A 24808-nucleotide genomic window follows, 5' to 3' on the forward strand; every position below is an offset into this window, starting at 1 on the left:
ACAGTCAGGTATTCCCCCCCCCCAATCCTGCGTATAAATGTAGAAATAGTCAGGTGTGCCCCCCACCCATCCTGCATAGAAATATAGTAACAGTCAGGTGTGTCCCCCCAATCCTGTGTAGAAATGTAGAAATAGTCAGGTGTGCCCCCCACCCATCCTGCATAGAAATATAGTAACAGTCAGGTGTGCCCCCCAATCCTGTGTAGAAATGTAGAAATATTTCGGTGTGCCCCCCATCCTACATAGAAATATAGTAACAGTCAGGTGCCCCCCAATTCTGTGTAGAAATGTAGAAATAGTCAGGTGTGCCCCCCATCCTACATAGAAATATAGTAACAGTCAGGTGTGCCCCCCCCAGCTATGCAGAAATGTAGTAACAGTCAATGCCAAATGATCGATGAATACCCTGCAAAGACAGCAGGCTACCTGTCGGTGTACAACACAAAGGTCAGCACTGCAGTACAACCTAACTGGACTTGATCCACACATGCAATGCAGACGGCCATACTGGGCATGCTCACACACTTAGAGAAATGAAGGCAATGTCAGTCAACAACATACTGAAAGGTCATACTGGGCATGCTCACACATTTAAACACATGAAGGCCATGTCTGCAAACACCAGTGAACCAGACATATCTGGCAGTCGCAGTTGTTAGTGCAGACACTTGTCAGTATGCACCACTCATGCCTTGCACACACAGTGGATAGGAATACAGACATATATGTAAGGACAACACACTATAATAAACCAAAGTTCGACAGACATAGATGTGTGGAAGAGGGTGACTGTGACAAGGAGCCATCCAGGCTTGTCCCACCCAGCACACAGCCAAAAGGCCTCAAACACATGAGGTGCAGATGTCAGTCACTGCAGATACTAGCCTCCAGTATCTGTCAACATTACAGTCTATGTGGTGCATGTGCCAGCTGTGCAACATGACTGTACAGCAGCTGTATACACGTACCTGTGAAATATGACCCTGTGTGTGCCCGCATGTTGCACGTCAACCCCTAGATGAATGGGTTATGGCTCATGCACATACATTGCCCTCACCGTAGCCCTACTATGACAAGCCTGCTGAGGTCATCCAATGTGAAGTACACCTTTGGGAGAGTAGTAGCCCAGTAATCTCCATGGCATGTCCCATAACTGTGTACTGCTGTAGTGTGATAAGCTAGTTAGTTAGGAGTTCTAATCCCAGACTTGGCAACTATGTGTGTTTGTGTGGGTGTCTGTCTGACTGTGTAGGGAGCAATGCTTTTTAGGATAGTCACACTCCCAACAATTCAAATGCTCAACCTTGGCAAGGCTGCTGATGTCATCCACCTAGAAATACACCTCTGGGATGTTTGTAGCCCAGTAATCTCTATAGCGTCTCCTATAACTGCATACTGCTGTCATGTGGTAAAGTAGTTAGGTAGGTGTTCTAATCCCAGACATGGCAAGTGTGTGTGTCTGTCTGACTCTGTCTCTGTATAGAGCAATGCTTTTTAGGGTACTCACACTGCCCACAAATCATATACTCAACTTTGGCAAGGCTGCTGATGTCATCCACCTAGGAATACACCTCTGGGAAGGTTGTAGCCCAGTAATCTCCGTAGTGCATCCTGTAACTGCGTACTGCTGTAGTGTGATAAAGTAGTTAGGTAGGTGTACTAATCCCAGACATGACAAGGGTGTGTGTGTGTGTGTGTGTGTGGGTGTGTGTGTCTGTCTGTCTGACTCTGTGTAGAGAGCAATGCTTTTTAGGGTACTCACACTGCCTACAAGTCATATACTCAACGTTGGCAAGGCTGCTGATGTCATCCACTTAGAAATAAACCTCTGGGAAGATTGTAGCCCACTAATCTCTGTAGCGCATCCTGTGACTGCGTACTGCTGTAGTGTGATAAAGTAGTTAGGTAGGTGTTCTAATCCCAGACATGGCACGTGTGTGTGTGTCTGTCTGACTCTGTGTAGAGAGCAATGCTTTTTAGGGTACTCACACTGCCTACAAGTCATATGCTCAATTTTGGCAAGGCTGCTGATGTCATCCACCTAGAAATACACCTCTGGGAAGGTTGCATCCCAGTAATCTCCATAGTGTGTGCCATAACTGCGTATTACTGTAATATGATTTAGAACTGTGTTAGGGTTCCATCCCCACCCATGGTTGTTGTGCGTGTTACAATGTCTGTGCACAGAGCAATGCATTTTAGGCTAGTCACATGCAGTACATTTCAAATGGCCTACTTTGGCAATCCTACTGATGTCATTCATTGTGAAAAACACCTTTGGGGAAGGGGTTTACCAGTAATCCCCATGGTGCATCCTATAACAGCTCTATGCTGTAGTGTGATATGGACCTCTTTTAGGGGTTTTATACCCCCACATGTCGGTTGTGGATGTTTTTTGTGTGTGTGTCCCTGTCTGTGTAGGGAGCAATGCATTGTAGGCTAGTCACACACAATACATTTCAAATGGCCTGCTTTGGCAATCCTGCTCATTGTGAAATATACCTTTGGGGAAGGAGTATTCCAGTAATCTCCATGGCGCATACTATAACTGCGTAGTGCTGTAGTGTAATAAACTAGTTAGGTAGGGGTTTTACTCCCAGACATGACATGTGTGTGTGTGTGTGTGTGTGTGTGTGTGTGTGTGTGTGTGTGTGTGTGTGTGTGTGTGTGTTTGTAACTCATATCCTGTGTGGAGATGGTTGTGAGTGTGTGACACCTGTGGCCAATGTTGAGTGGGTTTTGCATATTTCTTATATGGTGGCCCTACAATATATCACAATGTCCACCGTATAGGGATAACAGATGTGAAATAGCTGAGAGGCTGGGGTGCAAAGCCATACCTATGCATGTGACATCAAGGCCAGGTGATCACAGTTAGTAACCCCAGTATTACCTAGAGCACACTCTCAACCCATGTCTCATACACACACACATGCCTAGGCAACAGACAATATGTGGGTAGTACACTGCATATTGAAACTGATAGTAACTATGGAGTGATAGCAGTGGGCTAAAGAGGGCATGGCACCCTGTCCTTCTGTCCAATATGCACATACATGCAGACAGTGCATCTCCCCCATGTTCCCCAATGGACACCTGTAACACCTGTGGTGCCATCACATGTGACCCACAAAGGATATACCATGCCTGACAACATGCCCTGTATGGACAGATGCCACTGACACCAGGGAATGCCATTAGGTGCAAGGTAAACCTGCTGCCCATTACCAGTTCCCACCACAGGTGTGCAAGACTGGCACATCTGATGATAATCTGTGTTCACAATATGGGCCAGACACCCCCAGGTACAGTTCCACATGACACTGTACATGCATGTGGGAGGTGTGCACATCCCAGACACACTCCATGTTATGGTCTAAGGAACACATACATGGCAAGTGATGCACAGCAATGGCCACACACAATAGTCACCCAGCTGACTGGATGGGGATACAATACCCACCTGTGTGGGGAAATGCAGAAACTACAGCCCCTGAGCCACAATGCAGACTGTTATCATGTGGCCTGATGCCAAAGTATACCCATCGCCTAGCCTTGTATAGCCGTCTGGCACAGTCGACCACCACACACCCATGCAGACATGCACCCATGCATGTCAGTACGGCACCCTGTGTGTTTGTGAGTGTGTTGTATGGTGCGTATGTTCACATCCACACTCACTACAACCCCCATTGGCATACTGAAGCATGCTGTCTGATGTCAGACACCTCCTCATACCCTTTGTCCATACAACCTCCGCATGACCCATGTGGTGCATGTAATACCTGCACAGTGATATGTTATGGCAATCCCACTACTGATGACTTGTAATCCTGGCCCTGCCAAGTGTGTCAATGTGTGTGCATCCCTGTGAGAGTGTGGCTGTGTTGACGCTGGCACCTGTTCATGCGGACAGGCACGTATATGCCACCTACCCTATAGCTACCTTATCCCTGTTGCAGATGTCACTCATCATCACATATATGTTCTGAGGGCTCCACAACAGGTAACCCATGTGGTGCATCCAATAACTGCATCAAACTGTGATAGCACAACATAGTCGTCAGGGGGTTGATACCCTGTGCTGGTAGGTGTGTGACACAAACATGCTTAGGTTTTACTCTCTCACCCCTCCCTGAGTTGTCTTTGCCTCTGTCTGCCTCTCCCACACCATCTCTGGTGGATGTGTAGATCTATACCTGCTTTGCTGAGGCAGCAGCATGAGTATTTTAAATGATGCTCATGGTCAGCTGATGGCCTCTGCACGAATTGCAGCCCTCTCCTAGCTGACTGCATGTGGAACAGCTGTGGTAACATTCCCATAGCCAATTGCATGGAAACACACTCCAGTATCTAGGAACATCATGTTGGTGTTGGCCCTTTTCATTCACTGTGATCAGGAACTAGATCTGTTGTTTGGCAAACAGCATCTCAGATGGATTGGGGATTTACCTCTAACAACATACACTGTGGAAACAGGGCAACACACAGGAGGGGGATGTGCCTGACCTGTCTACAGACTGTAAGTGCTGCTATACTGCATTTGGAGTAATGTTGGTTTAACAGTGTGTGTGTGGATATGGCTGTCCTACATGTCTCAATACCTGCCATGTCAGTTCTATGTTTATGAGGAATCCCCATCTGCAGGGTCATCTGCAGACTGGGCAGTGTGTTGTGCCTTTGGTTTCATGTGTTACCCATGGAGCATCTATTTATGGACTGCAGAAGATAGTGTGAGGATTGCAATCTGTAGATGGTGAAATCCATGACAGTTACCGACTACATATCCCTCATAGGACATATGTTGCAACAAACCCTGTTACAACAGTAAATGTATGAGGTTATCTCAGCAACATGTCAATATTGGGCCTGTGTATGTGCTTCCAGCCACAACTCTGTCAACCTTTATACATCTATCGTGCATGCAGAGGTGCATATGTGCTGTACACCATAATTAGTGTCATCATGTCTGATAACATGCCAGGGAGATATCAGACTGCTACACATGTTATGTACAGTAGGGGTTATATTTGATGACATAATCTGGACATATTGTGGTTGTTTGTACAGTACTGAGGTATGTGTACTTATGGTGAATGTGTGTATTGTTAATATGTACCTTGGCCTGTGTACAGACTGTGGTAGTTGTCATTGTCCAACGTCCTGTCCTATCTGATGTTGCATGCTGCTCCACTGTATGTTACTGTATTGGCTTACATGTTTGTAAGGCCATACACACACATGTCCCATACCACAGTCAGCCATTAGACCAAACTGTGTAGCGGCCCAGTATATGTCGGGTTAGTGTGTGAGTGGTACATATGAGGATGGTGTTGAACAGATAGTCCATATACTGTAATATTATGCTAGCTTGCCATATGTGGCTGTAGCTGTGTTCTGACTGGTTGTAGTTATGCACTTTCACACAGTTGTATCTTACCCTGTGCTGTGACATGCCTGTACAGCCTGCTATATAAGCAGGTACATGTGCATTACCCCATAGGAGATGTAGGCCAGTGTTGAGCCAGTCTGCCTGTAGCCTGCACAGTGCAGTGTTACATGCCTAGCAGCTTAGTGTACTTACCCAGTGAGATGTCATGTGCAGATACTTGCCAGATGTACTGCTGCCAAGCCTCCCTTAACAGTCATGTATGTCAGACAGAGCAGTGGGATGCTGTACAGCTGTATGTCAATATCTAGTGGGTAGTATGTGGCCATGGCACCCCTATACCAGTGGTTATTACGTGTCAGGCCAGACAGGCGTGTGTGAATGCATAACCTATGGTGGCATATGTATACCAGTTGTTATGTGTTATACCCATCTACATGGGTGTTAACATCCATATTGTCAGGCATGGTACACATGTTTTGCACTAAGGGGTTCTGTGAATACCTTTGGACTATACAGAGTGTCTCAGAATGTCCACACATATCGGCCAATATCTCTTCTGCAGTCAACAAGGGCAGTATGTGCTAGCAGCGGTACTTTACTATGATGCCCTTAGGATGTCTGTCAGTAGCCAATGGCACACATGTGGAAAGCAGATGTGACCTCCCACACACACCATGTCTGTGAAAACAATCCCAATTACAGTAGCAATAGTATATAGAACTGTAATATTACACAAATAAAGGTTTTCCATTCCTGCAAACCTGTGTGTGGTGTTTTTTTCCTATGACCTCTCTGTGGGTATATGTTGCAGGCAATGATTGTCATTTGCATGGGTGGCCCATACAGTGTCCAGTTGTTCAGGTGTGAACTGTAGGCATAGTGGCTGTTCCATAGTTTGTGCACCTTCTACATATGTATCTTACTGTACATATCTCTGCATGTGTATGTGTAGTCACGTGTATATATATAGGTATATCTGTATCTGCAGATATGTGTCTTTGTATCTGTATCCTGGGGATGTTAATAGCTGCCACATTTTACAATTCCTATGGGAGCCAGACTGTACTACATATGTTACCAATACCAGTTTGACATCATACAGGTGGGATGTAGTACTGTTAACATCTTGTGCCCATGTCATGTTAGGTCCTGGTTATGAGATCTGCAACACTTGGTAGTGTATTGCAGGGCGGATGTGTTTGGCTGGGGGTGTATGCCTATTCGTACAAGATGTATATTGTTTGGGGCCTCTCAACCCCATTAACGGTGCCTGTGGACATATCTGTTTTTGTTAATCTACCATTGCTATCTACAGATGAATAGCCGCATATACCTATATAGATATATATATCAGCTTACATATGTATGACTATGTCCATATATACCTACATAGCTATATATCTGCATACATATATGTACCTTGCTGTGTATATGTAGACATACAGGTGCATATATATGTCTCGATGTAGGCATTTGCATGTATATATATTCATATATATGCATATATATGTAAATATTTCTAAATATACACATATATATATACATATATAGATATGTTGTACCTGTGTAGATATTAATATATTTCCACACACACATACATCTAGATGTTGGTATACATTCTCTGTACTGTTGCATGACTAGGCTGGATGATATGTTTCTGAAAACATCAAATTTATGTATATCTTTCATGACTTAATGGTAAATCACTGTGTGTATGGTGTGCAGGGTCCTGGGTTTGAGGCTTGCAGAGGCTGTTTATTTTATTACTGGGCAGATCTATATATAGATATGTATGTTGTTGTTGTTTGTCTTTCAGCTTTTCCCAGTTAGGGGTCATCACAGCTGAACTCTGGTCCGCTAATGATTGGCAGTTGGATTTTATGGTGCCGAGTTGCCAGTCCGATGCCCAGCCTTCAACGAAGGCACACCAATTCAACGCATGTCTTTTGAATGCCCACTCGACCGCGGGGAGGATATGCAGACTCCACATAGAAGGCAGTCCCACCCCAAGCCAGGAGAACCTCTTGCTGTGAGGCAACAATGCTACCGCTGCACCACCGTTGAAGTCATATATAGATATGTATACACAGATATATATGAACACAGGCACCGTTAATGGGGGTGAGGGGGCTCAAGCAACATAAGTCTTACACGTATTGATATCACCCCCCCCCCCCCAACCAGCAAAACAGGTCAGCCCTGCAATACAATACCAACTGTTGCAAATGCCATAACCAGGACCTGACACTACATGGCCACAAGATGTTAACAGTAAGCCATCCCACATGTATTATGTCAGGCTAGTATTGATAACATATCATACAGTACAGCCTGACTACCATAGTGAATGTACAATGTGTAAGCAATAAATAGTCCTAAGATACATACACACACGCACACATGTATGCAGATACTTATATATGCATATGTATGTATGTATATATATATATATATATATATATATATATATATAGATATATATATATATATATATATATATATATATATATATATATATATATATATATATATATATACATATATAAATACACATATATATATATATATATATATATACACACACACACACACACACACACACACACACACATATATATATATATATATATATATATATATATATATATATATATAGATATAGATATATATGAACCTACACATACCCACAGGGGTATGTCTAGGAAGATACATAGTCTGAGGGTGCACACCATACTGAAAAGCCAGTATCCCTACAGTTGCAACCTCATCCAATGGACAGTGTATGAGTCACCCATACCAAAGACAATTGTTGCCTGAAACATATACCCACAGAGAAGTCAAAGGATGTAACACAACACACAGGTTTGTATACATAAGAAAGGTTTATTTGTGTACTATTAGAGTTGTATATGCCATGTCATATAGCTGATTATGCTTTGAAATACATACAGAGTAATGCAACTCTCAAACAGATCATTTATTACAGTAATCCGAAAACATCACATCTGTTGTTGTCCACGCCAAGGCCTTCAAGTAGTACAACACGAAAGACAGACTGGGCCACAGGATAACAAGCAATCAACATTATGTAATGCAGATGTATAGCCCAGCGGCCTCTACATACACCCTGCTCGCAATCACTAGGGGGAAAGACGTAGGTTGACACAATGGCTGGTATTTGTCACATAACAATGCATAACTGAAATCATCACAATCACACTGATGGCAGTAAGCAGTAGGCCAGCAATGTTCACAAGGTGAAAAGTATGGTAATGTACAACTGCATACCTTAAGGCAGCTTACTTCTTGTATTCCTCACATGTTGTAACACCCTAGGATACTTATGGTGCATACCCCCCATACACTGATTTACAGTGGCATACAATACTGTTACATACACTGACCTCTACACTGGAGAAGTTCACACATGTGCTGTGCAGATGAAGCCCACATATATATGGTGCATATGTTCTGTACACCATTATTTATTGACATCATACCTGATAACAACCCAGTCAGATAACAGACTGCTGGACATGTTGTGTGTAGTAGAGGTTGTTTCTGAGGACATTACTTGGACATTCTGTGTTTGTGTGTACAGTACTGTGGTCTGTGTACATAGGGCAGGGGTCTGCAATCTTCACTATCCAAAGATCCAGTCCTGACCTCTCACCCACCAAACTAAATTAATCGGGAAGCACAACAGCTATCTGACTCCTAAAATGGAGACAGCAGAGCATATACGGTTTCATATATAAAACACGGCTCCAAATCCACAAATACACGGCAAGCGTTTAAATGTTCTAAACGCAAAAAGAATTTATTTGTAAAACCAAATACAGCGTTTTCGCCAAACAATCTTGAATGGCTTCCTCAGAGAAACATGTTTTTTCATTTAAAATCACAAACTATTTTATTCACTGTGCTAGCAAACCGTACATACGTCACTTCCTGATCTTGCAGCTGTTTTGCTAAATACTTAAAGGAGTCGTGACCAGTGTGTACTACTTCAACAACAAGTATCAATCGTTTCTTTAAAAAAACATTTTTAAAAAAATATATACTTTTTCTACGAACCATTTTTTTAAAAAAGGACATTATTTCTTTTAAGAAAAACGTCCGTTTTTTGTGTATTTCTGTATGTATATACACACTTCAACGGGGGAAGGAAAACCTTCAAAACCCAGACTAAACTGAAATAATTGATGAACATCTCTCTAACTAATGCCTTTTATACATGTCATGCAAACATTCCTAACTTGTAAAACAATCAGCCACCCTGGCTTAAAAAGTATCTTTTCAGTTTTTAAAAAATATATATATACGTTCATAAATCCCATAATCTGATTCCTGTTGCTAAGGGATTTTTTTGTTAATTTATTTATTTTATTATTTGTTGAGCATTTTCACCCACATATTCATTGATCCACTGTATTCCATAGCACTCAGTTAGGTATGTGGTGATCCAACCAGTATGTAACTGACCCGTATACAACACATATCCTAGGGGGGCAATAAGGATATGGTTTATTCAGATGGTCATACGGGTCAGTTACATACTGTTGAAGTGTGTATATACATACAGAAATACACAAAAAACGGACGTTTTTCTTAAAAGAAATAATGTCCTTTTTTAAAAAAATGGTTCGTAGAAAAAGTATATATTTTTTTAAAAATGTTTTTAAAAGCGATTGATACTTGTTGTTGAAGTAGTACACACTGGTCACGAATTTAGCAAAACAGCTGCAAGAGGAAGTGATAGCGTATACGGTTTGCTAGCACAGTGAATAAAATAGTTTGTGATTTTAAATGAAAAAACATGTTTCTCTGAGGAGCCATTCAAGTTTGGCTAAAACGCTTGCATTTTGGTTTTACAAATAAATTCTTTTTGCTAGAACATTAATTGCCGATGTATTGTGGTTTGTGGAACTAGTTTGATTACCGTTGCTCCGGTTTCATATATAGTTATACTAGATATAAAATAACAGTGTATAAGAACAATACCTAACATATGTCCATAATTGTGTTCCTGTGTTGGGATAGCTTGATCACTCTCACTGTGTGTGTGTGTGTGTGTGTGTGTGTGTGTGTGTGTGTGTGTGTGTGTGTGTGTGTGTGTGTGTGTGTGTTGTGCTGTAGAGTGTCCATTAATCCTCACAGGTACAGGTAGCCACTACAGCAGGGTGGAAGGGACACATGTGGCTCCAGAGCTGCAGGTTGCAGACCCCTGAGTTAGGATGATTGATGACAGTATGTGTATTGCGCTTATGAACCTTGCGCTCTGTTCAGACTGTGGTAGATGCCATTGTTCTCAGTTCCATTCTATCTGATGTTACATGCTGCTCCAGTGTATGGTACCCTACTGGCTCACATGTCTGTAGGGCCAGACACATGTGTCCCATACCACAGACAGCCATTGGACCAAACTGTGCCATGACCAGTGTATGTAGGGTTAGTGTGTGAGTGGCACATATGAGGATGGTGTTTATCAGACAGTCGTTACAGTGTCATATTAAGCTTGTGTATCATATGTGGTTGTGGCTGCATTGACATTGGATGTGGGTATGCATTTTTTCACAGGTATCTGTTACGCTGTGCTGTGACCTGCATGTCGAGCCCGCTATAATCGCAGACACATGTGTATTCCCCCATACAATATGTAGTCCAGTGTTGTGGCAGTCTGCCTGTAGTTTGCCCAGTGCTTTGTGACATGCCTAGCAGCCTGCTGTAATTACCCAGTGTGCTGTTATTTCCAGTTATTTGCAAGACATACTGCTGCCAGGCCATCATAACTGTTGTGTATTCCTGACAAAACAGTGGTATGCTTTACAGATTTATGTCACTATCTACTGGGTATTATGTGGCCATGTGAACTCAACACCACCAGGTGTTATGTGTCTGGACAGTCTGGCGTGTATGCGTGCATACACTGTGTGGGCATATGTACCTCAGTATTGTCGTGATGTACCCATGTACATGGCTAATAACATCCACATTGGGAGGCGTGGTCCACATGTCTCGCATGAAGGGGACATGTGTACACTTCTGGAATGACTACAAAGTGCCAGACTTTCCACATATATTGGTCATATCCCTGCTGTAGTCCACAGGATCATTACTGTGCTAGCAGTGGTACTGTACTATGATGCACCCCAGGATGTCTGTCCATAGGCGATGGTGCACATGTCTACAGCATATGTGACCTCCCACACCCAACATGTCTGTTAAGACACCCCTATGACAGTAGCGACAATCTACATATATACCTGCAATACATCCATGACATCCCCTTGCGTTACAGGGTTGGGACTATTGGTGCTGAGGTAGGACTCCACTCCATGTTCTGGACATATGGTAAACATATATGTGTACACATATATCCACATATCTATATAGATATACACACATATACATATCCACATACATATATGGAGATATACATATCCACATACATATATGGAGATATATATGTACATATATATATACATATAAACACTCACACATATACATATACACAGCAATGACTTCAACAAGTGGCTAAGTGTCTGATGTCATTCAAAGGGGATCCAGTATCTGTCTGCCTGGGATGACATGATTTACAAACCACGATACTTTGCCAGAGATGGTCTGCACCTGTTGCCCCTGGGATTCAGGTTACTGGCTACAGCTGTTGGCACCCCCATAGTGCCTTATCTAGGCAAAGTTCAAAGAACAAAACCACCACTGTAACAGATACAAGCATGCAAAACTGAAGGTAACGCGATTCAGTGCTAGAAGTCTAAACCTAAAAAGGCACTCTCTTGAGCACACCTACAAATGGGGAACATCAATATCTGTGCAGTAACTGGGACCTGGTTCAACGCTCCAGAGAGCACACCTGTGATACCTGGCTACAAATCTTATCACACACTTCGGGAAACAAACCAAGACCACAACACTACAGGTGGAGGAGTGTCCATATTCACCAAGGTTATTCACACCTCCAGCCTTGTTCCCAACACAATGCATCTGAGAATCTCCAGATGCAGCTAACACTAGGTAAGACTGCAATCCAAATTGTAGCTTGCTACAGATCCCCCTCCATGCCCCAAGATTCTCACTACACCATTATAAACATACTGGACAATATTAAGATACAACCAAACACCATAATACTGGTAATTTCAACTACTCTGCCATTAACTGGGAAAACAACTCAGGTACCAACATCTGTTACCAACGGTTCCTGGAATTCACACATTCCAACCCCCTGGCTCAACTAATCCATTGTCCAACCAGCATCTCCAATATCCTAGACCTGGTCATTACCAACATGGGAGAAAGATGCTCCACACCAGTGGTCAATCCCTCATTGGTCAGGTCTGACCATAAGGTAATCACCGTTGACATCCACATCCCACCCCCACCCACCAGTAAGGAAACCTCCATAAAAACCCTCTCCAAAGCCAACGCCATGCTACTCAAGTCAGAAGTGACAAACCTCATGACACCCATGAAGATGGGAGCTGAAAGTGCAACTGGTGAATCCTACACTAAGGCAATGTATGAGCACATCCACTCATGCATGAATTGTGCCATCCCAATTAGAACCAAGATGCTGTCCTCCAAAAAAGGAAGCCAATCTTATGCTCCCACTGCCATAAACAAACTATACAACAGAAGGATGAAACTGTTGCAGAAAAAAGGATAACCCCAAATGTAAACTGCTCCCTTACCAGCCTCAGTAAGAAGCTGATATCCCTCAAAATCCACCAAAGCTTGTTACATAAATATAATTGCCAGTTTCCAAAGACAACCACAAGGCATTCAATAGTAATGTCCAGGATTTAAACAGCAATGCTCAGAACTGTTCTGAGCTACAACCGAATGGCATTAAATATACTGATTCCAAGGAGTTTGCCAATATCCGGGCAGATCAATTTAGTGCCACATTCACCCTCCTCTCACCCCCTAAAGGGCCCATCTCAGTACCAAAAGATTGCCAAATTCCAGTAATCACGGCCACACAGGTGGAAACCGCAGTATCCACTGCTAGGAATACAGCATCCATGGGACCAGATGACATCCCAGGCTGTGTACTACATGAGCTACAAAATAAACCTGCATCTCACCTGAGTGCCATGTTTAATCATAGCCTCACCTCAGGCTTCGATCCCACTGAGTGGCGCACAGCTACAGTTATCACACTCCACAAGGGGGAATCCACCTTGGATCCCAGAAACTACTGTCCCATCAATCTGACAAGCCTGATCTGCAAGGGCATGGAATGCATTATCATGCAACTTATAAACAAAGACATTGGCAACCAGCAAACACTGGACCCCATCCAGGTTGGGCTTGTGAAGGGCCAATCTTGTCTCCTGAACCTGATTGACTACTTTGAATCAGTCTCCGGAGCTGTGGAAGAGGGTAAGGTGGTCCACACAGCCTATCGGGACTTGGCCAAGGCCTTCAACAACATCCCCCCACTCTGGAGACATAGTTAAACTTATGAAGCTGGCCATAAACTCCTGTGTCACTCGATGGGTTGCCAACTAACTTACTGACGGAACCCAGATTGTAAAAGTAGCCGACTCCAAATCCAGCTGCAGACAAGTGACAAGTGGAGTACCTCAGGTTCAGTCCTGGGACAGATCTTGTTTTTCATCTACTTCCCTGAAGTACAGGCCAACACTACGGAACTCTGGCTAACAAAGTTCACAGATGACTGCAAACTGGGAGCCATTATTTCATCCCCAAATGATGTGGATATTCTACAACATGGCTTTACAGAAACAGATGCTTGGTGCCAGAGCCATGGGCTCAAGCTTAATGCCAAGTAATGTATAGTTATCCCCTTTGGAAATACCATGTACCCATGAATTACCACATAGGTGGCAGTACACTAAACACCAAAAGTGTGCTGACATACATAGGGACACAGGTAAACAGTGGTCTCACCTTCATTAACCACATTGCCACAACAGTAAGGAAATCCTTCTATATGGCACACCTCATCACTGAGGACCTTACATCCAGAAAAAAGGAGGTAATTGTTCCACTGTAGTCATCCCTCATTACATCCAGTATAGAGTACAATGCCCCATTTGGTATGTACTTCACAAGACATCTGCAACAGCTGGGAAAGCAGTGGAAATACCTCACTATAGGAATCACAGGCCTAAAACAGATGGCCTATGCTGACCGTCTAGAAAACCTGTAGCTATACTCTGCGGCATATCGTCTACACAGAGTCTATCTCAGCGTAACATACAAGGCTATGTCAAACCCTGGGAAATGACATCTGTAATAAGTGTATGTACTTCCATGTACAGTACATGCGTCTATGTGCTGTCATTACAGTAGCAAAGGGTTTTGAGTGTCATGTCTGGTACACACAAGTATATAAGACCTGCACAGCACTGTTAGCCATGTGAATGTGTTACATGCAGTGCTAACAACCCAGGGTATTTGCTGTCACACTGGCATGTAGTGTAACATTGCAGTACTACTGTTGACAGTGCTGTCCCAGGGAAGGGTAGACTGCTATCGTTACTACAGACAACAAGCACACCTGCAGGCATAGCTGCATTCTGAGGCCTCACTGTCATGGTCCTGGTGTGTGGGCTGTGTCACCGTATATATCCCCTACTGGATAATAATCAGACATGTGGAATGTAACTGTAGAGTACTGTCTGTACAGCACATGTTAGTGAGGGCTTACAATATGTAGTAATGGCATACATATTGTTGTCAAACATCTATCTGTTGACACATTCATTCTACTGCATAACTACTCACCAAACAGGTGTCTTTCAGTCCCTCTACAAATGTGCAGATGGCAGGTATCCAGCTGGGATATGTACAGACAACTTATGCTTGATTGACACTGACATGTCTGGCCAGCTGTGTACTACCAGTCACATATAGGAGACAACACCCTGTATGGGCCACATGCCATGGGTACCTACACTACACTACCACAGTCAACTGAAAATGCTTGGGTACAGGTCTCCATCACAGACACTAACCCTGTGTTGTAATACATGTTGCATACTGGTCAATTGGATCACTTCAGTGGCCATGTGCAGAAGACACCCAGAGGATTGGCTGATGCATGTCACTCTCACCCTGATGGTCACTAACATGGTGTCTGTCGATAGATTGCCTGCTGGCACATGGCAGGTGGCATGATACCAATGTACACACACCCCCTACACATTCAATCCCTCCATGGACAATAGCCAGGAACACAGATATGACCACCTGCAGCAATGCACCACAGTACTGACACATGTACGTGTGCATTACTGAGGATAACAGTGTTTGTGTGTTAGTACACCTATAGTTGGGAATTCCATGATGGCCTTCACAACTACTGTCATAGTCAGATGTGGCTGCTGCTGTATTGGACATGCCATGTACCCTGTTACACTCCTCTCCCTAACAGCTACATGTGCCTTGCAGTACCAGCACAACAGTGTTGTACAAATGGATCGATAGGCATGGGAAACCCATTGAGGTCTGTCAAGTGTGTGTATGTGTACATGTCTGCATATCTGTAAGGTACACCATTCTGAGGCCACATACTCCTATTACACTACACATTGCCACACAGTAGTACAGAGAGTGTTGTCGCTGCCCATAGGTGAGGCATCACAATGCAACACCCTACTATGCCTCTGGCATGTGCATTAGATGCATATCCCTGTAGTACCACTGTTCTGATATACAATGGGTTGTACTGCCATTGTGGGCAATGTGTGATAGTGGGTATGTCAGTGTCAGAGTATCATAATGGGTTCCAGTGTGTACAATATCCATTGGGGATGTGGGTGCTGTGTACACTGTCATTACACCATGGTAAACCTGGTATATGTCCCACGTACCACTTTCTGGTGACCACTGTCACCATCAACCATACAGATAACTGATACCACAATACAGCCCAGTTACGCATGTGCTGTATGCAGCCTACCTGTAACACATTGGACACATGGACTAGTTAGCACCAATAAGCCCAGGTCGCTAAGATGTGTGTCTGCCTATTATATGTCTCTCAATGTATATATGATGGTATGACACACTATGTATTTTCCATATAAAAACATGAAATTCCCCGTTACCATAGTGTACATGTCTGTGGATGTGCTGCATGTAACATGTAACCTGGCATACACCTCACCCAAAATCTTGTGTGGTGTGTGCAATGAAAGCCACACAGTTTAGTAGCACTACATACCTAGGTTGGGGTCTAGTGACAGTGTTGCCAAGTAAGGAGGTGCGTGCATATGGATGGGGTGACATAAGGTTGCAGATTATACATGTCCCAGCGGGTCACCTGTCAATGTGGCACAGGCAATAACTGTTATACAAACATGTGACATGTGTGCAGCTGTACACTGGATATATCATGGCCATGGTGTCACCGCAGTGTCATAACCATTGTGGAATATGACTTCAGACCATCCTCCTGCTGACACATGTACACCTACAACACAAATGGATAACATTATGGAGATCACAATCAATCAGTGTTACTAACAGCTGAAATGCATCATAGCTGGATGGCTACACTACCTGAAATGTATGCATTATACATTACCCCTGACAACATCTTACACTGCAGTACATTGCAGCACTCTATTACAGTCACCGTGTACATCAGAACCATATTAGCCTGTCCCTGCATCGATGTTATGGATGACAGGGATGTGGCACAGGTATCATCATATGGACAGTGTGTGTTGCTGGTTTGCCAGAGGCCCAGGGTGGTCCATACATTTGACACCATGTGTGTGGTTGAGGGGTTTAATTCTTTGATCGGGGCATGGTGATGTGGTGTGTGTCGGTATGGGGTTGCCCTAGGTGTGGTTGCATAGTGTGTGGGCATGCATGCACGCAGTTCTGCCATGTGGCTGCCCTATACAGATGTTGTTGGACAGCTGCAGACCATACCTGGCAGGGTGTGCATTTCACAGCCTCCGGCCACCAACACGCTGACTGTGCCTGCCATGTGTTCCATGGGCACGAGCAGGTACAGACCTTGATGTGCTACTCTCCCCTGATGATGACAGATGTCCACTGGAACCATGTCCTGCCTAGGACTGACCAGGGCCATGTGCATGAGGCCTGCTGTTGTGTGGTGTGGACAGCACCCCTAGTGGTGTGCTGGGGCTGGTACTGCCACTATGGGAGCGGCTTGGCGTCCTAGCGTGTCCACATTGACCGCCAGCTGTTGGTGTTTCTGGCCTACGTCCATGCAGCCATTGCACCACTCCCACCATGTTTTCAAGCATGGATATACCACGGTCGAGGAGGCCCACCATCTCACCCCACCATCTATCCAGGATCTCGTTATGTTCACGGAGGGCAGCAGCAAGTTCACAGATGTAGTCACTTACAGATGAGAAAGCAGCCCTCTGCAGCCTCAGGCCCTGTCTGGTGTACATTTCCATATGTGCCTGTGCCTCCATGACAGCCTGAAACATGCCCCTGGTGGTACCAGTTGTGGCGCCTATGTCAGGGGCATGATGACCAGTGGCCCTCCCACAAGCACCAGGGTACATCTGTCGATGTGGTGCCCTGCCGGACATCCAGCTATGCTGACTGTGACCCAACACAGTTGGCATGGAAACCACACTTTCCTGGTCATCGGCAACAACTGCCAACTGTCCCTCTGCTATGGCCACTTGTGATGGGGATTGTATTGGCACTGTAACTGTGTGCAGGCTTGGGTTGGCTAGGAGGTTGATGGCAAATGATGGTGCAGTGTTAGCCTCTGACAACCCCACCTGTGCCTCAACAGTACCATCATCATCATTGGTGACTGTATGGACACTAACCTCAGATTGCATGCAGGAGGGACCCTGACCCACCTTGCCACCTGTGGGGGAAACAAACACACACTTTAAGACCTGTACAGTGTTGCATAACAGTACACACATTTACACACACACACACACACACACACACACACACACACACACACACACGTACACCCACACACACTGACAGTCCATCTTACTACCTCTCTGTCCCTGGGTTTACAGACAGTCCCACATTCAGTTACATATGTTCCCCTTCCTGCATGGCACTTGCTAACATGCACTCATTAATACTACCCATTAACATATCATTTCTCTCCATGCCTACATGTGTGATCACAACACATAACCTGTTACTCCATCACCTCCCTGACTTGAGTGGAGTAGGTTGTACATGGCCTCACTGCTGTCATCCAGTGTAACCCTGTGTATGTCCAGTCATGGTGTACATAGCCCCTATATGGTTGGGGCTGCTACATTCACTACATATGTCACACACTGGAGTCTCATACTACAGTCTTGCTCAGTCCATGCCACATCTGCTGCACAATCAACCTATCATGTGGACAACAGTAGTATCTGGATACACTCACTGGTGTGCTCTGGTAATTTGACATTGCATTAGTAGTGCTGCATACATGGGTAGCCGGTTATCTATTTGTTGCTGGCAATATGATGTGGATACCTGGTGTGTACTTTCCCTCCCAATGCATGTTCCATGCTACAGACCTTGTTATGCTATCAGCTGTTCTGTGTTCACATATCAGACAGGATGACCTGGTGTCTCATGTGTCACTCCATGTACGGCACAATCCCAAGGAGAAGTACTGCCATGTGATCAACCCCAGAAACACGTGTGCATACATGGACACCCACACAGACACACATGTCCACACACATCTGACATGCATCAACCACACTCCACTCCACCAGATTCTACTTACAGACACAATCAACACACACCCCCCCACACACACCTACATGTGAGGTTGCACAACTTTTGTACACACAGTCCTCCCATTATCCTTCTGTCAGCATGCATTACATATGGTACTCAACAGCATGCAGTGCAACTATGGTGTCTTCATGCTAGCGCCATTATACACGTGTGTGATGCATGGGCTGTGTTGGTAGGTGATGGCCCTTCCCCTTGATAACACTGCACCCATCTACAAACTGTTACTGTGGACCTATTCTGCACCCTGCCTTGCATTGTGCACCATACCTCACAGGTGTACAAACCATTGCTGTATGTGTAGTACTGTGTCAGTTATGTCAGCTCCAATGCTCACAGCCCCTATGTGTTAGAGCAACTCATACCTGGGATGATATGTGAACAGATGTCATTTGTGAATGCCTGATGTATGCTTTACAGATCACAACATCAGCGGTGCATGTATGACCAATACAAGACTATTACACTGACAACCACCAGACCTTACCATGGCTATGGGGGGTGCCCTACACATGTCTCACAACTCTGCATGGTTGCAAGGTCTACTCGTGCACATCCCTTGGAGTTCACACACTGCTGTCACTATTGCTATGGAGTCAGGGTTACTTCTTCCACAGTTACTTAACCTGATCGTGTGCTGATTCAGCCATACTTAGCATACGTAGGATTCCTGCTGCAGTGCACTGCTGTGTCATGACACCCTCCCCACCTCCAGCCTTTCTGCAGATGCTTGCCGACTATGGGCTACACATGTGTCAGTTTGCAGTGTCCCAAGAATGGGACACTACGTGCAACAGCCTACTACCAGCTAATTATGTGGACCACAGTAGTATGTTATGACATAGTGTCGATCTGTAATGGTTGCTATTGTAATGCAGGTATATTTACAGTTGTAGCACCATATGAGGGTGTTGTTTCACATATGTCCCTACTATAGGCCGTGTGACCTGCCATTCTTTTCATCCCTGTGGACACATTTCATAATGACAAGATGTTAGTTATCTTGCATGTGTCTGATGTACCCTTCCAATACCCCATCATGGTCTCCACTGTGATGCAGTGCATTCCACAGCAACGAAACATGAACATGCATGCAGTATGGGTAAGTGTGTTAGATGTGTGCATGGAATATCCCATAGCTATTACATCCCCGCTGTATTGTCAAGCATGAACATGAACCATACTCACCGTCTACAGGCTGCTGCCTTTGTGGTATCTTCGAGGGACGTACATAAGAGTTTGAGAGAGTTGATGTCAGTGGCCACAGCTGTGGCATTTGTAAAGGGTGAGTACAGCATTACGGTACATCAACAGAAGAAGTCCACAATACTACAACTTATCCACAACTGTTTATTACTACTGCACAGCAACAGACTATGTATATGACATCGCAGATATACATGATCTACCTGTACAGATGTGGATGCATACACAAGAGTGGTCTAATGTGCCCTGGGGCCTTACATGCATGCTCCTCAGCCGGTATGTTGGTGGCACCCACCTCCACAATACTCCCTGCCAGTTGTTGGTTCTGCAGGTGGGCAGGTGCCACAAGACTGCTGAGAAGCTCCTCCACATGAGTGAGGAGTGGATGGATAGCATGCCCCCCCCCCCATTGTGAGGTGGTCTTCCATAAGGCAGTTGCACGCCGACATACATGGAGAAGCAGGTCAATCCAATGATGCTGGACCTGCTCATAACTGCAGTTCTGCAGGCCGACATCATTGACCCTGTGGACTAGATCATTCCACAGGGCGGTCCTTTCCTGCTGATCACGGGCTGACCTGCCGAAAGGCAGCTGGTAGTGCTGTATCATGTGTTCCACAATTACCTCCATTTCTGCGTCACTGAATGGTGGCAGTCTTGCATGAGCCATCTTCCTTGGAAGACATAAAGATGGAAACAGGTCTGAGCAACTCATACAGCAGGGTTATCATAGTTCTTAATACACATCTCTGTCTCCCCCCACCATATCAGCTACAACAAACTGTTCACACAATGCAATTGGTATGTCGACAGCTTACCTACCATTGGGACATACGTTGTATTGTACCACGCTTTGTGTTATGTGTTTGTACCACACTTTGTGCTATGTGTTTGTAGCCATGTTCCCTGTGGGGACACTATCCTTGCGGGCCTGTTACAGACTATTTCACCTGCATGCCATTGTCAGTGCCACTATGGTTCCACATGTGCATGTGGTATGCATGCTATGTGATTGCTGCACATCTGCCATTCTGTGTTATTGGGGATATCTATGCATGGTGTTGGACATGTTCCAGGATTGTGTGGACTATTACAGCCCACATATGTTCCATAACAGTGACACAATAGCATGTGCAGGGGTTAGTTGCCAGCAGAACCACCTCTCCCACCTCATTTGGCCATGTTACCAGGCCACATCACATCTGGGACCCACCGTGGGACCTTATCATCTACTGGTCCTGCACTACATTCAGGTAGAACCACCTCAAGAGATGGTGTCCCCCCCATGAACACGCACAGACACAACTCTGTCACCCAAAGTCAGGTCCAGGGTCTGGTGCATGGAGAGCTCCACAGAGACATGGGGGACTTGCTACATCACTTGGACCCCTGCAGTACACATACACAGGGTGGACATGCTTGCTCCTTCTGCACAGCCCAAGCACCTTTATGACCATGTAGATGCTGTTGTGACTGTCCATGGGTGGGGACCTTCATCACATTGCTTCCATATGGGGGCTCAATGGCATACATATTCCAAACAACACTCCCCATCCACTGTGTTTACACACCACATGTGTCATACAGGGCTCGTGTATGACACATGTGGTGTGTATGACACACCACATGTGTCATACACGAGCCCTGTATGCTGTCTTTTCTGCCTGCAGACCCAACCTACATACCACGATTTGCCTACTAGCCTTCACCAACATACAAATCCCACCTTCATGAACAAATGCGATGTGTTCTCTACATGGGTTACACACCACACGTCAAAGTCTATTTTGCTCCCATGTACTGTTGTATATATATGTAGTGTATTGATATGTGTGATGTTCTCTCACAGATATCATGGAAGGGGACATGAATTTACATATATATGTGTGTATATACATATATATATATATATATATATATATATATATATATATGTGTACATATATGTGTAGATATATATTGTGGGTTGTTTATATACCTATATTTATATGGTATCTATATGATTGTCTGTATATCTGTAGAAATACACGTCTAATTATATATCACACATATATTTATCTATATGTGGGGTGCATACAGACATCTGGTCCACACTCTGTAACTCTCTTTCCTTCACAGCTGCACTGTTCTGCCTTGCTGCAACACAGACAGGTGCCACATGTGAACACAGACTAGCATTAGGGTGGTATGTATGGTGACAGATTGCTGGTAAGCCTATTATACACCTATGGCATTTGTGCATGCGACATTACACATTAACATGACTGCCCTGCATGTGGTGTGCTCTGACACCCATGTGTCTATCATGACGGCAGTACTTCCACCACCAGCTATTACCCACACTAACATACCAAACGAATATATTATGGCTTACATCTTTGTCATTCATTGCTGATCTGCACAGTTGACAGATATGTCCCACTGCTCTCTCTTTCTCTCTCTCTCTCTCCATCACTCTCCCTCTTTCTCTCTCTCCCTCTCTCCTCTCTCTCTCTCTCTCTCTCCCCACTAGTGGGATTGAGCTGGTTGGAATAGATTGCAGCATGGCTTTTGTCAGTGATGCACATGATCAGGTGATGGGCTCTGCACCAATCAGTGTGCAGCAGTTGCTAACTGCATGCTGCCTGCTGTGTAGTACTTCGCATAACCAGTGTCATGGCAACCCAGTACTATAAAATGCTGATTCATGTGGGCATTGTCCCTTAACCTTTCCACTATGGAAGACATCCTTCCTGTATGTGGGCAGCAGTGTTACAGACAGCAGGTAGCAATACCTCTTACAGCAGGACTTGCAGACCCAGGCCAACTACACATTTGTAGAAGGTTCCAGACCTACAGCCAGACTGAGTAGTGTTGTTATGTGCATTGTATATTGCTGGTCTTACAGTGTTTGCGTGTACATAATAGATTAGGATGGAATGCAGTCTGTCTGCATAGCTCTCAACTGTGGGTCTATTCACATGATGGCCAGTGGATTGTCTGTTAGGTTTTGTCTGTGCACCACACAGGTCTTGTCCTAGATATATTACTGGCAGTCTGTCTGTTGAGTGCTATCAGTACATGGCTACATCCAATCGTGTTTCTGATGTCTTATTCCTGTATAAGGGTATGTTGCAACAAATCCTTTATCACCAGCAATTTCCAGGGTGTGTAACAGTAATATTGCAAATATGGCCCCGTGTTCCTGCATCTGTCCTCCACATATATGGCAGGCTTTGTCCTGCTGTGATACAGTTAGGGGTTGTTAGGTAATGGCCTATCATTATTTACTGCTAGCATTCCTGCTATCATCCCAGTCATATCGTGGACTCCCACAAAATATATTGGTCAGGGTCCATACATATGGGGGCAACAGTTGGACAACATATGTGTGCTCTTGTACATTCCAGAGGTCAGTGTGTGGTACACAGCGTTCATTTCCCATGTACAACCTTTTATGGGGGAGGGGTATTCAATGCTATCAACCTAGGCTGTGACAACATGTCATGGATCTCACTGTTAAGACACATTGAGGTATGTGACTGTACACTTTTATACGTTCCTCCATGGGAACAGTTGTGGGCTACAGCTTACAGTGTTACACACAGTTCATTCAGTTAGTCAGAGTGATTGTGAGATGTTAAGTTGAGCAATGTTATGTGACAGATACATTGACATTACCACAACAAATACATTTCTCCCTAGGGCTTGACTACAGGATGTAATTGGAGGCTGCTGAACTACATCTGTAATTGTTGATTGTTACTTATCTTGAAGGCAAATCCTTTGTCTACTGTTGTACTAATTGAAGGCCTTGGCCTGGACAGCATAGTATGTTATATATCCACATTGCTTGCATCTACTGTTTTGTGTGGGCCTTGCATTCATCACTGATTACTTATTTCAAAATGTATGTGCTGTCAGTAATGGCATACATTATTGTATAGTACAAAAAATAAAGGTTTTCTGTGTATGCATACATGTGTGTGGTGCCATGTCCTTTGAATTGTAAGTGGGTATATGTTTAATGTAAGTATTCTCATTTGTGGGAATGGTTGCCACACTACACATTTCACAGGTGCCAGTTACAGGGCTTGTGGCTGTGGGATATACTTTGCACCCAGTACTTCCACACTACTTCTACACATGTATGGCTACTAATACATTTTGTCTGCATATATGTGTATATACCTATATATATATATATATATATATATATATATATATATACCCGGATATATTTGTCAATGTAGAGATGTGTGTGCATATATGCACCATTGTAATGTGTACTCCTTCTACAGTGTACATTCCCACGGTAGAATGACTTTTCTGCATGATATGTTACAGATATTGCCCTGACATTGTCCAGGTGAATTGGCTTACTGTTAAAGTATTGTAGATGTGTTGTGGAGGGTCCTGAAGTCAAGAACTGCATGTGCTGGATATTAGATTGCACAGCATATCCGTTAG

The sequence above is a fragment of the Protopterus annectens genome, chromosome 7.part1, assembly GCF_019279795.1.
Source record: "Protopterus annectens isolate FY-2018-M chromosome 7.part1, PAN1.0, whole genome shotgun sequence".
Lineage (NCBI taxonomy): Eukaryota > Metazoa > Chordata > Ceratodontiformes > Protopteridae > Protopterus > Protopterus annectens.